This window comes from Herpailurus yagouaroundi, unplaced genomic scaffold, assembly GCF_014898765.1.
Source record: "Herpailurus yagouaroundi ecotype Mexico unplaced genomic scaffold, PumYag 164, whole genome shotgun sequence".
Taxonomy (NCBI): domain Eukaryota; kingdom Metazoa; phylum Chordata; class Mammalia; order Carnivora; family Felidae; genus Herpailurus; species Herpailurus yagouaroundi.
The window spans coordinates 42792701-42811974 of record NW_024412405.1 but is presented as its reverse complement, the minus strand read 5'-3'; the positions used below and the strand labels follow the sequence as shown (position 1 = coordinate 42811974).

Genomic DNA, 19274 nt, shown 5'->3' with positions numbered 1-19274 from the left:
TGATTTTATATTTTAGAAACAATGATTAAAGATTTGTGGTAATGTAATTATCTAAATCCATAAGATTTCATGAACTCTGGGTAATTACTGTAACTATTTGGAGAAAGTTTTAATATTTAAATCAGTGTTAAGAGATTAACTTATAAAATTAATAAAGTTGACATTTAAAAAGGATGAATAATATCAAATATCTGTCTCTGAATCCAGAAAATGTTAGTGAACTTAAATATATATGTATATGTATATGTATATATAAGTATATGTGTATATATATGTATATAATATATACATGTATATGTATAATATATACATATTTATATGTATATAATTATATGTATATATCTATATATGTGTATATGTATATATAATTATATGTGTGTGTGTGTATATATATATATATATATATATATTTCCCCGAAATCTCAAATTATGCATCCTAGTCTCTCTCCATCTTTCATCTTTTCAAGTGACTTATTCTACAAACTATACTGCAATTATTCCTCATCCTATGGGGAGTTCCAGCCAATTGATACTACCAGTTTTTCTTTGCCCATAATCTCCATGTTCTCAATTTCTTCGTCACCTGGATTAGGTTCCATGGTGCATCATTAATAATTCTCATCTCTCTTATGACACCCTCTGCCACACTATATGGTAAAATTGCACTATTTTTAATCCCAGTGCTTCACCTATCCTGTGTTCACACAAACAGCTAAACCTGTCTGGAGCAGAATACATACTTCAGTAAGTTACTGAACTTTATCTAACACATTTCCCATAATTCCCAAACTGGTCACACTTGATATATTGCCAAGTGGATTTCATCTGTCAATTTTATTTTTTTTTATTTTTTTTTTATTTTTTTTTCAACGTTTATTTATTTTTGGGACAGAGAGAGACAGAGCATGAACGGGGGAGGGGCAGAGAGAGAGGGAGACACAGAATCGGAAACAGGCTCCAGGCTCCGAGCCATCAGCCCAGAGCCCGACGCGGGGCTCGAACTCACGGACCGCGAGATCGTGACCTGGCTGAAGTCGGACGCTTAACCGACTGCGCCACCCAGGCGCCCCTCATCTGTCAATTTTAAAATAGAATTTTTTCCACTTTTTTTTGTCTTCCTAAAGATTTCTATACCCCTCTGCTTCCTCATACTGCAGAGGTTTTTAAATCTGGCATTCACAGAGCCTTCTGGAGTCAGTGAAGAAAAGTTAGGTTTTCATAAACTTAAATGAGAAAATAGAATAGGAAATGTTGACTGACAACTAACTGAAACTTTTCCTTTAGCTTTAAATATACACAACAAACCACTGTTGTTTTAACAAAGTCTCTGGACCTTGTCATCAATAGAAAATGCATATATTTAGGAGCGCCTAGGTGGCTCGGGGGTTAAGTATCCAACTTCACCTCAGGTCATGTTTTCACAGTCTGTGGGTTCAAGCCCCTCGTCAGGCTCTGTGCTGACAGGTCAGAGCCTGGAACCTGCTTCAGATTCTGTGTCTCCCGATCTCTCTGCCCCTCCCCTGCCTGTGCTCTTTCTCTATCTCTCAAAAATAAATAAATGTTAAAAAAAAAAACTAAAGAAAAAGAAAATGCATTTATTTAATGTTACACTACAGTTGTTGCAAATGTCTTGAATTATGTATTTCTTTATCACTACTTCAAAGTAAGTCTTAAAATCTAATGCTCAGCTCCATAACGTCATACATTAATTTAAAAATGAATTCATTATTATATAAAATCTGTCCCTATTAACATTTCAAACCACTCAATAATTTTTGAGTATAACTGATTTCCTTTGTCATCTTATGTATCTTATTTCGTGAACTTGTGAGGTGTCTACCAGAGTACTAAAAGCTCCAACACACACACACACACACACACACACACACACACACACACACAAGTTAAGATTTTTCTGGCTGGTGACCTAAATTCTTAATTCACAGAAGCAAAGAAACAGAATGAGTTATTTCATCTTCACCCTACAAAATCTATTCATGTATTCGATCTTGTGCCCTTATTTTCCGCTTTATTTCCAGTTAAAATGATGACTCTGTACTAGCTACTAAGGTCAAACATTTCATTTTTTGCATGGTATTTTCTCTCACCTAAGAAATTTGTCCTTGAATGGATACCCTCTCTCTTCTGCATCGACTTTTTCCTCCTTACTCACTGATAGAAATGCATTAACAATGAAAGGGACTTTCATATCTCTTATATTAGAAATTACTTAATATTCTTTAACAAATATTCCGATGATCCCTGTATATTCTTAATCTCCTTCAAGTTTTGCAAGGCACTCACTTACTTAGTGTAATCATACTACATAGATTTGCCTACGGCTTGTGTTCCTCACAAAATACAATCCTTGAGGGAAGGACTTTTGTCTGTTTTATTCACCATAATCATTGAGTCTAGATCATGGTAGGAATTCAATAAACGTCAGGTAGAGGATTTAAGATAAAAAGGAACCCGCAATAGGAGGAAAGTAGGAATAGGAAAGTCATATTTTCCCAGAATAAAATATGTTCAACAACTACAGACTTGGAGCCACAGTAACATCAGAACATGAGTTACTAAAAACGTCTAGGATCTGGAATATCTTTGCAACAAAAATCCTATTGTAATGAGAATGGGCCATTGTTAAGTGGTGAAATAGTAATCTCCAGAAGAGGAGAGACATAGGATGGTTAACGATCAGATACCAATGTTGGAATACCATATGTAGCACAATTGCTAAATGACACCATAACACTCAATTAATAGAGCCAGCTTCATGGTCATGAGCATGTGACCTGTGAAATCATCAGTGCTTTGGGCTTACTAGAAGGGTTCCAGGCTTGGTTTATGCTATCTTCTGTCACTTGATATCCTTAATAATTTTTGAGCAAGGGACCCTGCATTTCATATTTGATCTTCAAGTTAATGCAGCCAGTCCTGCTTGCAAATATGAAATTACACATTTAATTTGTTCAGTCTTTAGTTAGCTAGAGAAATACAATACCGTAGTTTTTTGTACTTAAATTTTTATTACACATGTGCTAGGTGTTAGATTCCTCTAGTATTTCCAAGTTTACTTTAACAATTAGCAGTTGTAGGATTTTATTTTGTAGAACATACTGGTGGATTTGACAAGTAATAAAATGATCACTTAAAATAGATCAGTTGTTTACTCATATCTTTTATATGCCTATATCAGAATTTTAGTTAAGAAAAAAATTAAATTGAGTTTCCCTAAAGATGTGAAGGGTCTAAGATTTTTTAAATAGAATATTCAAAGTTTGAATGTACTAAACAAAATTTCTAAGTGAACTTTTTTCTTTCAGAGATAATGTGCCTGTTCATTGAGTAGATGATTTTATTTGACATATTTTGCAAATTTTGCTTTTATTGTGCCTAAAACTTTCCCAGCTAATCACAAAATTATTGCCTTAAAATCATAATTTCTAAAATGTTTAATATCCCTTTTACGTTTAGAAGTTGCTATTTTTGTTAACTGTGATTTACTAAATTCTGAGTTACCTGAGTACCACCATTTGTCACAGGAACCAAAAAAAAAAAAAAAAGTTTAGTAGTTCCATTGGCTTTGGAAACCTATAAAACTTAAACTACAACATTAACATGTAAAGAATGTTGTATATACAAATAAATTAATAAATAGAAACTATCACATGATAGTGGAGATCTACACACCTTTTAGAAGATGTATTCAGAGTGTGTCTCTCCTAGGTTTTGATCTTAGTATAAATCACAGGAAAGAAAAAAAATTAAATATCTTTCTGTATAACAGTTTTCTATCCTGGAAATTTGTACTAGTCTGAGACTCAGATAGCAAGTCTAATCAGATTCTCGTCCTAACTCTGTCCTTTACCAGTTCTATGATTTGGAAGATACTGTTAACTTCTTTGAGCATTGACATTGAGGTTATTATTTATGAAAAGAGTTTTTTACCTGAACTTCTGTACAAGGAGTCTAAATGTAAGTATTTAAATCATATAGATTAAGCAAGATAACAAAGGAGTCTTTCACACCTGTGCTTTCATGAAAACTTTGTCCTCTGTGTTAAATTTTAATCATTTTACTAATTCATGAATTATGAAATAGTATCTAAATGTAACTACTTCAAATCCTAAATTCTTACATATCAATGGTTGCCTGATAATCATCAATTTATCCTTAAGGCAGAGTTCATTGCCTTACAGTGGAAGGTTCTCAATACATTTATTCCTCAAAGAAGGTTATACGATTCACTGTTTTGTCCACTAGGAACGTAAGTATGTTAATCCCCATTCTCACGGACAGTAAAGAAGCTTGGAGAGTTTCTATTTTGCTATATGAAATCCTAATGTCTTGCTTTCTGTTTATATGTAATTTTTAAAACTCAAAAGTGAATTGTTTGGCTAAGCTTGGTTTGAGTTGATCATATCTTTTCAATCAAATTAAGCATAAGAGTTAGCATTATGAGAGCACAGTGTTAAAATCATATTGGCCAGGCGATCCACAGTGTAAATAGTAAAGTTTTCATGCTAATAATTTTAATATTGTCTAGAATTATAAAGACTGAAATGTCCATTTTAAATTATACTATTAGGAGAAATATATTTAGAAAAATATGCTTTCACATGTACGTACAGTATGGTAACATAAGCTTAAGAATTTCATAAGCTAAAGAGCTTTTATGAAATCTACCATTTATTTTTTTTTCAAAAATGTGTGTGTGTGTGTGTGTGTGTGTGCGCTTACTCTACATCATACACTCTACTAAGCTATGTGGAGATAAGAGCAAATAGTATTGCATATAACCAGATGTCATCAGCTGAGTGGAGAACACAAAAATGATTAATTCATATCCTAATTTCCAGAAACTGTGAATATTGCCTTATGTGGTAAGAGAGTAAACATTAGCTTATAGAGTAAAAGAAGTGATCAACCTATAGGTTTTGGGAGGAGGAGCTTACCCTGGATTACTAAAGTGAGCTCTAAATCCAATAATAAGTGGCATAAGAGTGGGCAGATGCACATTGACTGAAGAGGAGATGGCCATGAGATAGGAGCAGAAAATGGAGTAACATAACCACAAACCAAGGAATGCCAACAGCCATCAGAAGCTGGAAGAAGACAAGAAATGGAATTTCCCCCAGACACTCTAGAAGTCTTACTCACACCTTAATTAAGGAGATTTGGGAATCCTGAGAAACAGAAGATATAAGCCTTATGTGATAGAAAATACAAAGATATTGGAGTCTTACTAGATTGTTGAACTTGGAAATTGCCTGACAACAATCGTATGATCAGAATAACTTGAGAGTGCAATCCAATGGCAGAAGTGATTGAAGAGGGTGGGGCGTAGGGGAAGAATCACTGGTTTCTGTAGAAAAATGGTAGAGCTATGCGGCAAGATAGTTGGTAGAAATGTATAGGTAAAAGACAGAACTAAGTGAATTTCCAAGAACAAACATGGGAGGGTGTAACATTTAAGTATAAGGAAATATTAAGATGATATACCAGCAAATGCATAGCCTCAGTATAGCTACATAGATTCCTAGAATTTCTCAAACATAAGGAAATTTCAGTATTTCCTCAAATGTCCTTAAAACTAGCTGGAGTACTTTCCCTGTTGTACCATTTGGGGTATGAAATATTATGGACCATCTAAAAATTATGTATTTTAATATTCATTTCATACACTTGATTTTTGAATCTAAATATCAGCCCTTTTCAATTAAAGCTAAAATCTACTATCCCAAATGAGTATATTATTTTAGTTTTAAACTTCATATTTTAAAATAAATATAAAGTAAGAATTTTGGTAACTTCATTGCATGTAGAGTGGATTATAAATATAAAAGAAAAAAAGAAAAAAAAGAAAAAAATCAATGCAATTTAAGAGTAATTTATGGTTATATAGTTATTGGTTTTTTTGCTCTTAGAATATTTTAGTTGCTAAATTTGAGTCCGAAAATCTATTTTCAATTAAATTTAATATGGATTATTAAAAGGATATATTGAAATGGAGTTTATATGTATAAGAAAAAGCAAACTGTGTCACCAATAAATTAGTTTCTTTCAAGCAATTATATTCTAATTAAAATAAATTGTTCACAGGACAAAAAATATATGTATGTGCAGTCTCGGTGTATATCAAAAGATTTCACAATGTTTTCAGCCCTCAGTGTTATGTTTCGATGATTCTCTTTACATTTCAGTCATAACATTTTTCTAAAACACCACTCCAATTACTTTCCCCCAAAAAGGTCTTAAACTATTCTTTACTTGTGCTAAATCTTCCCATTATGCTGATTTTAGAAAAATTTAAAGATAATTAATTTAAATAATATATTTAAATTGTACCCTTTATCACACTTCTAACAATCACAACATAGAAAATAAAAATACAAAATTACAACAAAAATGAAAATATTAAATAAGTAGGAGTTTCCAGAAATATTCCAGAAATATTAGAAACAATTCATGACATTGTTACATGTAACTATCATAATTAAAGGTCATAAGAAAGAAATGCCCAAGAGGTCAACATAATGAGACTGTGTTAAGCTTTTGTAACACAGGGATACCTAAGAAAGCGATGACCGTGTGAAGTGCTCTTCCCATTTTAAATAAAGCTCCATATGCCTTAAATTTGGGAACTCTCATCAGGAGTATACTGCCTGGCTTCAATTGTCATTATATAGCAGAGGGAGAGAAGGGATTTCTGAGGGAGCCAGAGCCCAAACTATTTAGAGCTTTATAGAGTAAAGTCAACATCTTTGAATTGCAATTTTAAGCAAATGGGTAGGCAGTGCAGGCTGTGGAAAATTGGTATTATGCACTCCCTGTGGCTTGTACCACTTAGTTGCTGAGCCGCAGAATTTAGCCTATGTAGAAGCTTCTGGGTGGTATTGAAGGCTGGGACTATACTAAAGGAAAAAAGCCTATGTTCATCCAAGCATACCTTCAACCCAAACTTTACAATCATTGGAATGAGTGCAATGTACAAAGGGAGAGCACAACAATTGGAGTCAGAACACAGAGAAAAAGTTGGAAGTTGAAGGCTTTACCCTCAGCTCATCTTTGCTTTCACTAAATAATTCTTATATGAGCAGATGTTAAAGAAATGAATGCCAACGTTTAGATTTTTCTCCCAATCAATGAAAGAGAAGAACTGATTCTTCATTGTGAAAGAATCCTATGTCTCACAAGGAATCATGAGATGAAACTATTTATGAACTACTGTTTTATAAATTCTCTCAGGTCCATTGGGGCGCCAGGGTGGCTCCACTGGTTAGGCGTCCCACTTCAGCTCAGATCGATCTCACAGTCAGTGACTTCGAGCCCTGCATCCGTCTCTGTGCTGACAGCCGGGGCCTGGAGGCTGCTTCAGATTCTGATTCTCTCAGGACTGGTCCTCCCCTTGGCATGTGCAGATTTCATCACTGGTTAAGTCATGTGTTTCGTATGGTAAAAGATACACAAAAAGTTCTATGCAAAATAATAAACTATTTGACATATTTCTAGCTTGATGCTACTATTGCTTCATTCTTTCAATCCTAACATTGTCTGCATTTTCTAAAACTTCCATATTCTCAAATTACCCTCTCCAACTCCACACTTTCTATCAATCACACACTTTTATTTACATAGGGCTTTATGTGAGAGATAATAAATAAAAGCATCATCCTTTCCAAGGTTTTTGACATTTTAAATACAAATAATGATTAGAATTGTATTGGTTCAAAAAAAGATTTCAGAGACCCAGGTATGTAATAATTTTGCTACCATTCTTTGTGAAGAAACTGGACAGAGTATTTAGTCAATTCCAATTGTGTAGCAGCCCAGCTAAATGTTGGTAAGAATTCTGATTTATATTTCTCATGCATTTTTAAAGAATTTTTCTGCTGGTAATTTATTTTGTGTACTTAATGGTCAACTACCAAAAAGTGGCATAAACATTTGAAGTGACCAGGTCAGATTTGAAAGTGGTAATAAGGATTCAGCTAAGCTACTTTTCCTCCATGCCATTCGTAAAATAACAAATAAGCAGTGCAAAAATGATAAACAAGATCTGACGTCAGTTCGCTACCTTAGTGGCAGCTCTCCACCATAGTCCTTGTTCCTCATGGGAAGGCTCCCACTCTTTGGTTGTCTTAGCTGCCTGCACAGAGTAAGAAATATAACGGATTAGAGAAACCTGGAAGCATATGCTTACTGTTGAGTAGGGAGAAGATGACCTTGCCAAACCACCCCCCTCACACAAGCAGATAGTCTCAGTGCCATTTGCATACTCCTACTTGTGATTCTGTGGACCAAGCTCATCACCTACCACACCACAGGAGGAAGACGCTATCAAAAAGGATGCCATGTGTTCATTTTTCTTGGCAAAAGTACTTCATGATAGCTGAAATGTAGCAGTGGTATGATTTATTGTTGCCTGCATCTAATTAATTTATTATTTTATTCATTCAGCTACTATTTTCAGGGATACTCCACTAGATTTTTTAAAACCATCACTTTTGTTAGTACTAACACAACTACTACCATTGCATCTAAGATCATTAATACTATTAATAATAGCTAAAATTTAGTAACACTGTCTTTCGGGCATTCTGCTAATCACTTCACATTTATTAGCTCATTCAATTCTAACGACTATGAATGTGCCCATTTTACAGAAGAAGAATTAAGCCTAAAGAGGCTAAGTAACATGTCCAGAGACACACATATTGAACATGGTAAAAAAAGGGGTATGACTTCATATATCTTACATGATTCCAAAGCTAACAAGCTTCACTTCTACATGGTTCCATTCTTGCTGGTGAATAATACTGGGTTTTTTTCTAATCATTTTTCGAGATAACTTGTGATGTTGATTCAAAATGTTAATGGAGGTAAAAAAAAAATTATAGCCACGTGCCTCATGAAGAAGAAAACAATTGGACAAACTTGCATTGATAGCTACCAAGATTTATATGATCGAAAGTAATAAAGTCAGAGTGGTACTGGACACAATAAAGACAAATAGACACTGGGACACACAAAAAGCAGTATTACAGATCACTGTAAAAGGATGGGCTATCTAGCTGGTGTTGAAACAACTGTCCACATGAGAAGAGATTGGATACCTGCTCCATACCATTCACAAGTTTTTTTTTTTTTTTTAATTTTTTAAAATTACATTTCTTTATTTTTGAGACACAGTGAGACAGAGCATGAGCAGGAGAGGGACAGAGAGAAGGGGAGACACAGAATCCAAAGCAGGCTCCAGGCTCTGAGCTGTCAGCACAAGCCCAACGCGGGGCTCAAACCCATGAACGGTGAGATCATGACCTGAGCCAAAGTCGGACAACTTAACCGACTGAGCCACCCAGGCGCCCCTACAAAATTTAATTCCAAAGATAATATAGGGGAAGGAGCACCTGCGTGGCTCTGTCGGTTAAGCCTCCGACTCTTGATTTTGGCTCAGGTCATGATCTCATGGTTTGTGAGTTCAAGCCCCTGGACAGGCTCTGTGCTGACAGTGAAGAGCCTGCTTGGGATTCTCTCTCTCTCCCTCTGTCTCTCTGTTCCTCCCCCACTTATGCACGCTTTCTCTCTCTCTCTCTCCAAATGGATAAATAAACTTAAAAAGGTATTAAGAAAATATGAAATTAAAAAAAATATTCTCTTCTAATTGTTTCTAAAACTAAAATCTTATAATGAAATCCTACAGCTGCTTTTCCCAAACTATGTTGGCCAAATTGCTTTCCCTAAACAAGAATTCTTAAAGAAATCACTCTTTTGATGAAGCCTAATCAACCAGAGGCCATCAATATCAAGCCTGTAGTTTAATAGGATCATATTAATTACTTGCTACAAGTGGCATATTTCAAATATACAGTACAATGTTGTTAAATATAGTCACCAGCTGTATAGTACATCTTCAGAACTTATTTATTTTAACTAATTTAATTTTAAATTCATAAGTTAATTCAACAAATATATTTTGAGTATCTAGTAGGTTATATTGAGAGGTTTTCAAATAATGGATAATGTTGTTGACACACAAAAAAACCTTTATCTCTTTATTCCAGTTCAGTTCTTTTTTCAATTAGCTAAGCTACTTACTCTAACGATATGATTGCTTAAAGTACAGTAGGTCAAATTATATGTACCAATTTAGAAAATCCTAAAACTCAAGGAAATTTGGTAGAATTACTTCTAAACATGCATAGCAGATGTGATGTAAATATGGATGTAATCATTCTCAAGTACTAGAACCTTTTTCACAGTCCTTGACTACAAAGTAGAAAACTATCACATACCATATGGTCTGTGTTATAGCTATATGGCAGCTTCTCTAATGTAAATTGTTCAAGGTCAGTCTTTCTGAAGCTCCCTAATGTAAAAAATCTAATATAGGCTGAACATTACCATATAAAAGCAGTTAGCATTGTTTGTATAAGACAACTGCAAAACAAAGTTCTAAATTCCAAGTGTGATTTCCATAACATGTTCATCATTAGTATTAAAATGAATATTTACAAAAAATTTAAAAATTTCAGAACAGTGAAATTTAATCAAGAATCAGTTTCTGAATGACACTGGATTGATAATTATAATTTCTTCTATATTTATATTTAAAGCAAACAGATCATTTCTCTTCTGTGCAGCATACTTATGCCAAAGTTGTGGTTAAACAATTCTCTTTTGTGTTTTGGAGATAAGCCTTATACGAAGGAAGGTTTTCACATCAACCTTGACCAGATGTGTTTCATTTCTACTTAGGACTTTAAAGTATATATACACTTGTATTTGGAGATGATTTAAATGTAATATGAGTGAATTTTGAAGTTTACCTTTTTAAAATTTTCCTTGAATCACTGGCCATGTCTTATATTAAATGTGTCTATGGTATAGTAAACAACTGATAATTTCTATAAAATTATTGATAATATAGAAGTTACTTCTAAGTAAATAAGTAAGCAATCCGCTTAATGTCATGAAGAGAAAATGATGGATTGACTTAAACGCTCATTTAAAACAAGTAATTGTCTTGTTCTGTTATTGAAATACTATCTTATTTAAATCAGCATATAAAAAGAAAGAAAATGAGCTAAATATTTGTAGTAAAACAGCAATGATGCTGGTGGAATAAGTTATGGGGTAAGAACCAGCATCAAACTTACCAGCACCCCTGGTTGTTAGAAGACAACAAAGTAATGCTTTAAATTTCTGCAGGAAAGGGCTTTTCAACTAGTGTTAACATTCAACTGTTTATCAACCTTGGAATCACAAGAAATCACAAACTTCACCTCTTACAAATATTTTAGGAAATTCTTTAGGCTGCACTTCATCAAAAATGAGACACTAAATCGAAGCAGTATACGATATAGAATCCAAAATATATAACGTTTTTCCCAGTAAAGACAGGAAGTCACATATTGACATCTCCGCAGGGGGAAAGAAGAACATTTGTTTCCCACTGGACTCGGGAAGGGACCCCAATAGATATATAACTCTGATGGGAAAAGAGTTGATATGAAACACTATCCCCCAAATTAGGAACAAATGATTAAGATGACAGGAAGGAAACAAAACAAAACAAAACAAAACAAAAAGGAAAGCAATCATGGCTAAAGATTACAAACATTTTGGCCAAAATATGAGTTTAAGAAACAAGGTGAACCAAGAGATAAATCAAATTAGAGAATTCAGAAACTTGTAAGTTGTGGGAAAATCTCAGATAATAAATAGTGCTTTTAAAAGCAATTAAGGGAGTGCCTGGGTGGCGCAGTCGGTTGAGCGTCCGACTTCAGCTCAGGTCATGATCTCACGGTCTGTGAGTTCGAGCCCCGCATCGGGCTCTGTGCTGACAGCTCAGAGCCTGGAGCCTGTTTCAGATTCTGTGTCTCCCTCTCTCTCTGACCCTCCCCTGTTCATGCTCTGTCTCTCCCTGTCTCAAAAATAAATAAACATTAAAAAAAATTAAAAAAAAAAAAGCAATTAAGTGTTAAATTTGGGATGAAGGGATTAACAGGTCTTTTCTCCAGGCTCAGGGATGCCTGAGGACTTGCTTTTTATTCTAATCTTCCTTTAATCCTAACTTGGGATATTTATACCAGCATCGAGGGAACTACTCAGATTGCTATACATTGACTTCACACTGTACCTTACTGTGAACATTTTTTTTTTTTGCCTAATCTATAACCAATTAATAAATGGTAATTGATGACATGTAGCAGCACCAGAGAATAGGAACCTTTCATATACAGTTTGGGGTCCTACTTGACTAGGAAACTTTTTCAACTGAAGAGATCTCATAGTTGATGGTGTTTCTGTTTTAAGTTAATCAAAATTGACCTGCCATTGTGTCAGTGATCACATGTGTCCCGAAAGCTGTGCAATCTAGAACATCAGCAGCTACATCTGGAATCCATGAGGCTTTTGCTGTACTCTTGCTGTACAGGAAGTATCACTTCTGTCTATTATTTGTTCTCAAAGTCAAGTAAACTTTAAACTCTGTTGGGGGAAACCTGAGGTATCAGTTCTCTTTTTCAAGAAGTAGATGCCCAGGAATGTAAATTGGTACAAACAGTATGGAAAACTATATGAAGCTCCCTCAAAAAATTAGAAAAAGAACTGCCATATGATCCAGAAATTTCCACTTTTTGGTATTTATTTGAAGAAAACAAAAACACTAATTTGAAAAGATGTATACTCCCATACTTACTGTGGCATTATTTACAATAGCCAGGATATAAAAACAATCTAACTGTCCATCAATGGATGAATGAATAAAGAAGGCATGATAGATAGATAGATAGATAGATAGATAGATAGATAGATAGATACATAGATATACAGATTCAGAGAACAAATTGCTATTTGCTGGAGGCAGGGGATGGGGATCACATACAATGGGTGAAGGGGGTTAAAGGTAAAACCTCTAGTAATAAAATAAATAAGTCATGGGGATGAAATGTACAGCAGTGTGACCATAGATAATACTATATTGCATATTTGAAAGTTGCTAAGAGAGTAAATCTTACAAGTCCTCATCACAAGAAGAAATATTTTTGTAACTATGTATGGTGACAGATGTTAAATAGAGTTACTGTGGTCACCATTTTGCAATATATACAAATATCACATCATTATTTTGTACATCTGAAGCTAATTTAATGTTATATGTCAATTATACCTCCATAGGAAAAAAAAAAAGCAAAGTGGCAGGTCAGATGCCAACATGAGATTACACGTGCAAGAGATGCACTGGATGAACAAAACAGAAGAGTAATCTAGAGTCAGCCAGGAGCGTCTTCCAATTTCCAACAGTCTGGATCCAGTGGAGAGAATGAAGTAAAAAGGATTAGGTAGAAAGATTCTCAGACTACAACCGTGTCTCCTAAGAAAGTTTCAGCCAGGTCATTGGGAGCATCCTAGGGCTAAAATTGCCTATTTAAAGAATTCTGCATCTTTTAGGAATGGTCCTGCATGGTACCACCACTTTGCTCATCATAGTACTTCCTTGTTCAGTATTTGGTTAAGAGGAACCCATGGAAATGTGGCCTCAGCACAAATGTGGGGATGGATACAGAATAGGAGTATATCAGCCATCCATTAATATGCTTTCCGTAGGAGCTATGAGAGTCTTATTTTCATCATCTTAACAGTCTACCACTTGTTGAGTAGGAGTGGTTGTAGTGACGTACACTACAGTTTCCAGCAGCAGTTCCTCCACGGGTTCCTTGGGCCTCTCCTCCTGAGGGGAAGCTTAGAAAAAGCAGGTCAGGGGAACAAACTATTTTGTTGCTGTTGATGTTAGGGCCATAACTAGTAGTCATCCTCTCCTTTGATTATCCATCTTAAATTTCCTTCACCTTCCTCTATTTCCTTGCATGTGTTGGTATATTACCCACTGATGTGACCCAAATGTATTCCTATGCAATATTCGTCCTTGGAAATCACGCCTTTTCCAAGTTGAATTACTGTAAGGGTCCACTCAACAATCACGAAGCAAGGAATACTGGAGGTACCCAGTGGATTGCCTGAGTTCCACATATAGATTACCCTGACCTCTTCAGGCAAAAGCAATCCTACCTCCTCCTGCTGATTGTAGTCAATTACACTTAACTGTAATGTTGCCATTTCTACTAGTCTGATGGTCTCTGGACATAAGGAGTTCAAAATGCTCAGGTGACAGTTGTAGTTCAATGGAACGTGTACTGTGTACTGTGTCCTGTGGCAAGAATGGGCCATATTAGGGAAAACACCTTCAACCCTGCAGAGCTCAGAGTTTCAAAAATGGGAAGCACAAAATACTCTTGTGCATCGCTGAGAATAATGTCAAATGGGGCCACTCCTACTTCTATCACTTGGTTTCCAGACCTATTTGGGACACAGAGACTTTTGTTTTTGAGAGAGAGAGAGAGAGAGAGAGAGAGAGGGTGAGAGAGTATCCAAAGTAGAATCTGTGCTGACACAGAGAGCCCTATGTGGGGCTTGAATTCACTAACCATGAGATCATGACCTGGGCTGAAGCTGGATGCCTAACCGACTGAGCCACCCAGGCGCCCCTGCGATGCAGAGACTTCTGAGTTAAAGCATATTCTGCATCCTGAAGCATGGCAGTTTATCCTTTTAAAGGACTGCCTCTAAGCTAGTGTTTCATCTTTGCTTTTTGAAGGGTGTTCCAGCCCTCTGTGAGACCAGCTATTTCTAAGTAGTACACTGGTGATACAGCAAGTGGATTCCCTGGTTATGCCTCCACACTCACACTTTTGCAATGAAGTGAGTCTCCTAGTTGCATGCATTATTGCCTGGAATCCTGTGGTAAGGATAGTTCTAGAGTGGTCCCCAAGATTCCCATCCCTTGATATGTATACACTGTATAACCCACTATATATCACTCTCTTTTTATGGCTGCCTATAAGCACTGCTGAACTTATAACTTGATAGGTCTGGAAGACTATAGCTCATAATGAGATTTCAGATACTTGGTCACTTGTTGTTCCGTGGTCGAGTGTTCTACCTCTACCAAAGCTCAGTGACATACCATGAACTGTTTCTGAAAAGACATGTTAATCTCTGCTGGAGATTTTTTGTTCTTACTGGGAATGAGGATGGTTTCAGAGTTTAATTTGGCTTTACCCACTATGAGAGCTCTTTCTCCACAGGCCAAGGAATCAATGTAAGAGTTACTCCAACTGGCAAGTATATCCTCCCCTTTAGTGTGGGTGGCCCTACCTAATCAGGTGAGCCTTTTAAAAAGAGGATCCAGAGATTAGAGACAGAATAAATCAGAGATATTTGAAGCTATAGAAGATTCTCTTCTATTGGCCTTACAAAAGAAAATGTCATGTCATTAAAAGGCATGTGGCAAGAAATGGTAAGCATCCAGTCAGAGCTGAGAGTTGTCCTCTGCTGACAGCCGGAGATCTCCATCCCACAACTACAAGGAACTGAATTGTACCAATGACCACATAAGCTTGACAAAGACCCTGAAGTGCTCCACGAAAGAACACAACCAACTTCTTAATTTTTAAGATTCTGAGCAGAGAATCCAGCTAACCTGTACCTGGATTTCGGATACACAGAAACTGAGAAATAATAAATGTATTTTGTTTTAATCCACCAAGTTTGTGATAATTTGTAGGGAAGCAATATAAAACCTGTATAGATTCCATACATGTGGGATAGATATCTGTAAGCCCTCATGCAGTAGTGTTGGCTAAGGCTCTGTAGGTGGGAAAGCCAACCCTATACCTGGAATATGTTTCAGTATAAATTCTGGCTCTTCAAGAAAAGTGAGATTTGGCACCAAGTTGCTTATACTTGAGGAATAGTGTAGTATTTCGGACTCAGAATAGGTCTGTCTGGCAGGTTAGGCATTGCAAAGAGGTGGTAGCTAGATTAGCCTTGATAAGTACAAGTCCATGTCTCTGAGTCAATTCATAGCCTCAATTTCTGCCACTCACTGCACTAGCAGTCGATGTTAAGCAGGGTTTGATTGCTGAAATAGATTCACGAAATCCAAGATGAAATACGTACAAATCTACAGTTTATCACCACAAACAGACATAATATATCAATGACAGCATTAAAGTAAGCAAATGCATTACAGCCAAAGTCTGTCTCACAGCCAGGGGTCCAGAGACATCAGGTGCAGGCTCCTATTGTAATCCATTTCTAAGGGCCATGGATGGATGCACTTTTTTTCTTGGATCAGGAACCACCAGTGTGTGCATGGAACACCTTGGAATTAGGGAGCTCAAAAAGGGATCTTGGCTGGAGATTTTTATTTTTTATTTTTTGCTGGCCATGTAACATATTTCTGCTACATAACCAGCTTTAACAGCAGAGTCCTCCAGGGTCTCACAGAGACCAGGTGTGAATCATCAATCTCATTGTTATCAATAAACAGTGCTGACGAGCTGGAACAAATGGGCTGGAAACTCTTTAGACCCATGGTTATAAAGCAACACTATTAATCAGAATATTTCATGCCTAGACTAAGGGTCATTGCCGTGCACAAACTTCAGCAAGAGAGTTCAAGCTAATTCCAAGCTTGCTATAATTAACCTTCACAACATAACCATTATTCCATTTGTGTCCCTATCATGGCACTCCCAAAATGGCACATGAAGTTTGGCTAACATCAGATGTCCAAGTCATTTTATCTGCTTGGTTATCCCATACTATTTTCATGGTGGATGCTTTATGATGGGCATCAGCGTGTGACACAAATATCTTCACACTTGGTGTCCACTTCCATGTGCCATCCATCCATGTGCTGGTTCTGCTACCACATAAAGTAGATGGCCAGCTTCACTGTCAGCAGTTCTACCCTTTGGGAAATATTTTCTTTCCATTTTCATTTGTAGCCACTCTGAACATGACTGTAATGCTGATGGCACCCATTTTCAGCTTGCACCCACATAGTGAGCCAACTCAATTATAAATGAAGCCTGAGGATTATTCTTTCTCCTTCAATTGAACATACAGGAACACGCATATAAACAAAAATGTGAGCTGTGAAAAGTTTGTGTAACTTAGTGCTGACATGAAAGTCTAGGCTACCCACTCATGCAAGCTTCTCAGTGTCCTCTTAGACTCCTTAAGCTCAATCTAGGGTAAACATTCCCAAATTATGACCACCTATGGGACTCTGTAAAATTATAATGTGGTGGGTTCAGCAAAACACAGCTCATAATGGGAAGTTCCAGATGCATTGTTACTTGTTGCTCCATGGTTAGGTGTTCTGTCTCTATTAGGGTTCAGTGACATGCCAGGAGCTATTTCTCAAAAGGTGTATAAATCTCTGCTTCAGATGTTATGTTTTTTAAGGAGTGGGTAGTTTCAGAGTTTCATTTGGCTTTCCCAATGTGATAGCTCTCACTTCACCAAGGAATCAACATAGAAGTTACTCCAATTGGCCACTGTAGTAGTAGTTGGTGAGTAGAGAAATGGACAATAGGTGGGGCTATGGGCTCATTGAGCCCACCACGAGCTAGCCTAGCCAGGGCCCCAGCCCCATTTACTATCCGTTCTCCCTAAGTCCCCATGCTAACAAGGTATCTATAACACAATTCGTGTCTCTGAGCAGCAGTGTCAACCAGAACTCATCCCCAATAGTCCTCAAAATACCTATTTTGTGCCTAGTGTAGAATCTACTGAGTAAATGACTATAGCTACTTTTGGTGAGACTGGGAAAATCATTATAGTGTATAATTGCTATGTTGATAGGGTTTTTCCTTTTAGGGAGCTAACGTCTTCTTATGCCAATGAGTTCTGGATTCAAAATTGGCTCAGATGTGAGTACTGACTAAAGGACAGAATCTTGTCTTCAATTCTTGCCTTCCTACCTTTTACAGTTGGGTAGGTTAAGTAGCACTCCTTTTGCTGCCTATCAGTTTTTGTCTATAGGGACATTATGCTCTATTTAATGTCTTTATAACTTCTTGCCATTCAGTATGTTTCAGCATCACTCAGTGTCCCTTTAGCACTGGTCGTGAAATTTGAGCACTGGTAAGTGGGCACTGAACATGAAATTGACTGATTTAATCACATAATTTTTCCTTTCTCATATAAAAATACATGGCTGAATCACAATGAACCACTTCTGAACTGGATGGAGATGATTAAGCACCACCCATAGACAGTGGGATGAGAGGAATACTGTAACAAAATGAGACTTGAGTTGAGCTTGCATAAGAGATGGAGATTTGTTCTTCTGTGTGAAGAAGTATATAGGTTTGGTGACCAGAGTGAGAGACTCACCCACGGTTTGCTCCATTTTCTATATTGTACAGTTACTGCCTAGAAGTGCCTTGCAAGACAGACACGCCATTTCTGAGACTTCCTTGCATCTCACAATGGAAACGTTTTTGCCTGTGTTATGTGAATAACATCGGCAAATATTATTACTTCAGAGCCTGGATATAAGGAATGATTGTGCTTTCTCTATCTCCGATCTCCCCCAGCTGTATGTAAACAGAGACAACACCTCAGGACAGGGATTCTCAAAAGTGTGCAGCAGCATCAGAAGTATCTGGAAACATAGGTGAATCAAGTTCCCAGGCTTACTTCTGACTTTGTAAATAAGAAATACAGGGATAAAAAGGGTCTGAGCAGTCAAAGCAATCTTTGTTTTAGTATGTCCTCTAGGCAATTCTGGGGTGCGGTACAATTTTATAACACATTGGATAGATGCAAAGGTTGGAAGGAGACTAGATCCCTAAATTACCATGTAGAACAAAGCCCTTGTTATACGAAAGTACTGCTATGAACTGTGAGTTACAAAAGTTGCCCTTTTATATATGTTAGAAGTTTTCAGTCTGTTTGTTGCTGTGGTTTAACATTATTATAACTAATACAGGTACAAAATAAAAGAATTGGTGATAATGAATTTCAAGTGCACTGTGAAGAATACAACTCAAGAATAAAAGAGGTGGGATGATAATGGAAGTGAGCAGAGATGCAACAAAAGAAGTGCTTTAGTTAGGAGAAATTTTAAAATTTGTATAACCTCACAGGAAAAGAATATCTGTATTTTTAGTTTGACAATTATCTGGTGAAATAAAGGTGGTTTTGAAAGCACTCACCTTTCATGACATGGATAAAACTCTGTCATGGATCTACAGTAAGTCTGTTAATGTTTTTTTAACTTAGCAGTATGTCTTCAAGATCATTTATGACCATATATGAACAACTAATTTGTTGCTTCCGATAAATAATATTTTATGGTATGCATACATTCTATTTCACTTGTCTCTCTTCCCAGTAAAAGAATACAGATG

General features: G+C 36.3%; 1 long non-coding RNA gene across 1 annotated transcript in view; it reads right to left on the bottom strand.

The window, feature by feature from the left end:
• LOC121037961 (uncharacterized) overlaps positions 1-19274 on the bottom strand; it is a 60626-nt gene that overhangs the window by 2541 nt on the left and 38811 nt on the right. The window contains exon 2 of the long non-coding RNA XR_005794083.1: positions 8081-8152. This is a non-coding gene — a long non-coding RNA (uncharacterized LOC121037961). The remainder of the gene's footprint in view (positions 1-8080; positions 8153-19274) is intronic.